The following is a 5,454-nucleotide window of genomic DNA, read 5'->3' as shown; positions in this document are numbered from 1 at the left end:
GAACAATTAAGAAAAAGAATTGGCCAAATTGGTCCAGGCGTTATTGAGTTATGAGCGTACATACATATTGGCGATTCATTTTTATTTATGTATATAGATGTATACATTAGGAAATGAAAATACAATTCAATACTCAAAGTACACAAATTTATCTAATCTAATTAATTTTACAGCAAAATAAAAAAAATATGCAAATGACGGATAATGAAATCTCGATTATCACTTTATCATGCGAGAGTATAAAATGTTCGGTGACACCCGAACTTAACCCTTCTTTACTTGTTTCTATTTATTTTTGTTGTTTTGTTTTCTATTTAAATTTTGCGTTAAATATATGAATTTTGCGATTGTAATTAAAGTTGTTTTTTTTTCGTCACACTTATGCAATTTAATTAATTGCTTTCAATTTTTAGTTCTTTATATATTTTTTTTTTACTTCCCCACCGTGTACAGAGAACGTAATTCTGAATGTTCATCAATATTGATTCAATGATATTTTGGTTGAATATCCTTGTGGGTATCGATTGTAGGTACTTTTTGTTATTTTTCTTCAGAAAAAATAACTCTTCGACTGCGCCAGTTAAGTGTGTAGAGCCAAGATTAAATAAAAACACAAAGTTGTTATAATTAACTGCACTCTACTTTATTGGTTCTTCTGAACTGAACTGAAAATATGAATATCACTAATATTTATAATAATAAAAATTGTTAAGCTGTTATACTGTAACATATTGTGTATTTGTTTGTGTACATTCTTTGCATATGCAGAATTTACTGGTTAATGCTCGAAAAGTAATATAAACAATAATAAAGTGAACGACCCTTATGCAAGCAAATTGCGTAAGTGTCGTTCTGTACATAAATTGTGTAAGTGTCGCTACAAAGTAATAAGCGACAATAATAAAGACTGCTGTTTATGCTTAATCGCCATATTTCATTTCTGATTGTTTATATTTTCGTGCCTCAGTTTTTTTTTACTGTGAAGGCTAAGCCTTAGCTATGGTTTTGGTGTTTTTGGAGTTGGAGCTGCCGTCGTTGTTACTGACATAAGTAACTCGCGCAGTCGGAGTCGGAGTCACAAAATGTGCTGTAACTCGGAAAATAATTTGAATTTCGAAAACTCCTATAAGGCACATTTTCCTGAAGGGCTATACTTTAAAAATGTGCAAAAAAAAAAATTCGAATTTCTAAACCAGAATACGCCCCTAAGAACTGGCTCACCTATCCAAATTAAATCTTTTGGCTTTATTTCGACTATTTAGTTTGCACAGAATTGGCTGAGCCGTTCTTCTGTTATCACACTTTTAGTAACAAATGAACTCAACAAACATAGATGCTATATCCACATACAAGTATGTAAGTATTAATTCCATTTTTTCGTTGTTATTTTATAACTTAAGAACTGCCTAACATATCCAAACCAAAGCATTTTTCTCTGTTTTGCCTATTTAGCAAATGGCTTATGTGAAGTTTGCACACAATTGGCTGAGCGGTTCTTCAGTTATCGCATATTTTGCAATTTTTTAACTTTAGAAAGGGCTCACCTATCCAAACAAATCATTAGGCCTTGTTTCGACTATTTGGATTGCACAAAATTGGTTGAGCCGTTCTTCTGTTATCACATTTTTAGTATTAAATGAACACAATAAACATAGGTGCTGCATCTACAAACAAGTGCAAAAATTAATGCCACCTATCCAAACCAAATCATCAGGCTTTGTTTCGACTATTTAATATATGGTTTATGTGAAGTTTGCACAAAATTGGCTCAACGGTTCTTCAGTTATTACATTTTTTGTAACAAATGAGTTCAAATATATACACATGCTACATATATGTATACATAGTATAAAAATTAATGGCATTTTTGGTTGTAATTTTATAACTTAAGAACTGGGTCACATAACCAAACCAAATCATTGGGCTTTGTTTCGACTATTTATCAGATGGTTTATGTGAAGTTTGCTAAAAATTTACTGAGCGGTTTTTCAGTTATCAAATTTTGTATAACAAATGAGTTCAATAGGCATAGATGAAATATCTATATTCATACTAGCTGGCCCCGCAGCCGTTGTTCTGCGTGAAATTATATATTTTGAAATGAAACTAAAGTTGAATTTATCAATTAATTTTTTTTTTTTTTCTTTGTAACGCAGCTTGATAAAACATTTTTTGGTTTCGGTTCCTGTGTATAGAAAAGATGGTTTTCCAACTCGTGAGCGCGCCTCGTATACCTGGCCGTGTGTAAAACATAGCGTTTGCAAATTTATGCCACACACAATGGACTATCCTTGTGTCCTGTTGATTGTCATCTTAAATTCAATTTTCACTGGAAACGGAATCAAACATTCTTCCTCCTTGTATTTGATAGCTGCGCCACAATCAGTCGGGTTCTATTACACATTTTCGCCACGAATTTGCGAAATATAATAACGACAGATCCTACTTTGAGACGGAAATGATCCGGTGGCATACCAAGCCTTTCCAATAAATTTAGAAACTCCACTGGATAATTCTTCATTGTCAAGACGATCGATCGATTTGTATGAGCGGAAGTCTCCCAGAATTTGACTTTGAATCTTTTAGTTTAAGTCAACAACATCAGTATTTTTGTCAGTTAACATTGTGCGTGCACTTAAGGAATCATAGTTACGATAATTTGTCCAATGTCCGAACATTCGCGCTGAGTTCATCTTTTGTGAACTGATAAACGGCAGATGGAATTTATATCAAACCATCGGAAGTATTAACCGGAATTGACCCATTTCCAATTCTTAGCGAAAGCGATATACTATAAAATGTCTTTGGCTATATCATTATTGCACGTATCCCATAATTGACGCGGCTGTGAAGGCTGATATGTCGAAATGATTATCGCGAAAAGTGTGCGATTTTCATTTGTATTCGAAGTAGCTATCGCATCGTCCATCGTTTGATTCCAGTGATTAACACGTTCAAGCAATTGTAATTGCAAACATTCTCAAAAAGTTGCACACACCGTACCATTCACACTACGTAATGACTCAAATGAAGTTGAACAGCGTACAGTAATCAATATCAACCGAAGAAAGAAGCAATCGTCGTTTTTCAGGTGGATTGTGTAAATTCGTCCTAATGCATTAGTTGAGAAAACACCTGGATGTCCATCTACTGGTTAGCCTTGCTTTCTGCTATTTCCTCGACGATGCATTCCATGTAAAATATCAAGATATTTCCGAATAGAGCAATGTTCTCGCAAATGGATCACTGACGCAAGTTGAGAAAAAACTCGTCAATGTTAATTTTGTTGCTGGCGGTGTTTCCTCTGGCTGTACCGTATTCTCTGGGTTGAAAACGTTCATTAATTTCAGTAGTAAATATCCTACAAAGCGCTTTAGTGCAGTTCACGTATCGACCGTATCGTTCAAGACCAATAACCGCCATGTTGCTTCACCAAACTACAATACTCAACATTGATATGATTTTTGAATGTGAATTAAAAAATAGTGGGGAATATAGTAAGATCCATGTGTGGTCAACTTCGATACTCTTCACTCTTCTAAATTGAATGCTGACATACAAACCGAAAAAGGATTCTAGTGTCCGCAAGGTCTGGGTCTTTCTCTGGATCAGGAATTTCCGCAGAAATGATTTCATCAATTTGATCTGGTGTAACCACCGCCACCAATCCACCATCCAAAGAAGAATGTGTGCGTGCGACAAACCTTTTTTTTTGCACCTCCACAGAGTACATCTAACAGCACCATTTATACCATACGTTGCTTTAAGATAAAGTCCATCAGACATCACAGCTGTTGTTTGAAAAGTCGTCACAGCACGACGATCGTGACGATTGCTTGCTGAGTGACCGCACGTATGTCATCGCATCATGGGAGTACTCGGTAATGTGCCTTTGGCTGCCAATGGATGTTGATGCCAAAAAGAACGCCGACCACTATTAGCGCGACTTCTTCGTGGCATCGTAACAAAGTTCAATCTGTAATTGGTCACTTTGTGTGAAACACACATAATGCTTTCACTGAATAATTCCCAAAATTTTTTTTTTAATAGCCGAAATAAAGAAAGCAAATGACAAATTTGAACAATTAAAATAATAGAAAAACAAAAGGAAAAAAGTTGAAAAAAAAAATTTTGTATGAAAAAAAGTTCTTTTTTTCTTTCTTTTTTTTTGAATTGTGCAATTTTCCGATATTTCCTCACGAAAGGCATACGGTTTTTTATTTCTAAACTTTCCACAATCCACAGCGAACAACCTCTGAAAATTTCATCAAGATTGGTTCAGCCCTTCTCGAGCATTGGCGTTACTAACAGCATTCTTGTATGGGAAAAATAAAAGGGTTCTTTTTAGGAATTTCCCGCCAATTATTCAAAATTTCCGTAAAAACCATCCTTGAGCCTCAACGAACATTTTCAAAAAAGAATTGGCAAAATTGGTCCAGGCGTTTTTGAGTTATGCGCTTACCAACACATTTTGCGATTCATTTTTATATATAAGATGAAATATGTATATTTGTAAAAATTGATGGTTAGCGTCGGGGAGCGGTAACAATGAACCCGCTAGGTGATAAATTTTGCCTTGGATCCCAAATTGGATCTAAATTTTTCCCTGTTCATTGAAAAAACCATCAAATATTCCATGCAATCACCTTAAATGTTGGCATAAATTGATCTCTTATAATTTTTGTAGCGTGGAAAGAAGTCATTTGAAAAGACGAATTGTATTCTTGTATATGATTTAAAAAATGTTTCGATTCTGGTGATGTCTCAAAAATTAATGACTGCAATGGTTCAGGAGGCGGTTTAAATTCCAGCAATTTTACTTTCCCGTTAGCTCAACACATTCCAGCCGTTTCACCCGAGAATTTAGCCGCTTCACAATGTGGGCATATAACATCCATCATTCCAATATATCCATGTACATTATAGTCGATTGAAGGGTCGTAATCAAATGCAGCACGGAACATATCTTCCAAAACGTCGTATTCGCGTAGGTCTTGCTGGATTTCTTGCATGATGAGCTTCTGCAAATCTATTTCGTGGACGTCGCACTGCACTTTGTTATACTCTTTGTGACAACACGCCCCGAGCATTTTGAGTACATCGACCTATATTTGATTTTGGACGTGCCGGCATTTTCTTTAAAATAATTTCTTATATCATCACTTCGTTTGAAACACACATAAAGTTTTCACTGAACAATGTTCAATAATTATTCTTTTAAATAGCCGGAATAAAAAAGCAAGCGACCGAAATTGAACGATTCAAATAATTTACAAATCAAAATATTTAGAAACAAAACAAAAAATAATTGTATGAAAAGTCATTTTTTGGAAATATCCAATTTTTCGACTTTTCCTTAAGAAAAGTATATGGTTTTTTTTATATCTAACCCTTTCCAGATCCACAGCGAACAACTTCTGATTTCATGAGGACTGGTTCCGCCGTTCTCGAGCG

Source organism: Bactrocera tryoni, unplaced genomic scaffold (assembly GCF_016617805.1).
Source record: "Bactrocera tryoni isolate S06 unplaced genomic scaffold, CSIRO_BtryS06_freeze2 scaffold_25, whole genome shotgun sequence".
Taxonomy (NCBI): domain Eukaryota; kingdom Metazoa; phylum Arthropoda; class Insecta; order Diptera; family Tephritidae; genus Bactrocera; species Bactrocera tryoni.
Note: the sequence above shows the minus strand (reverse complement) of the source record.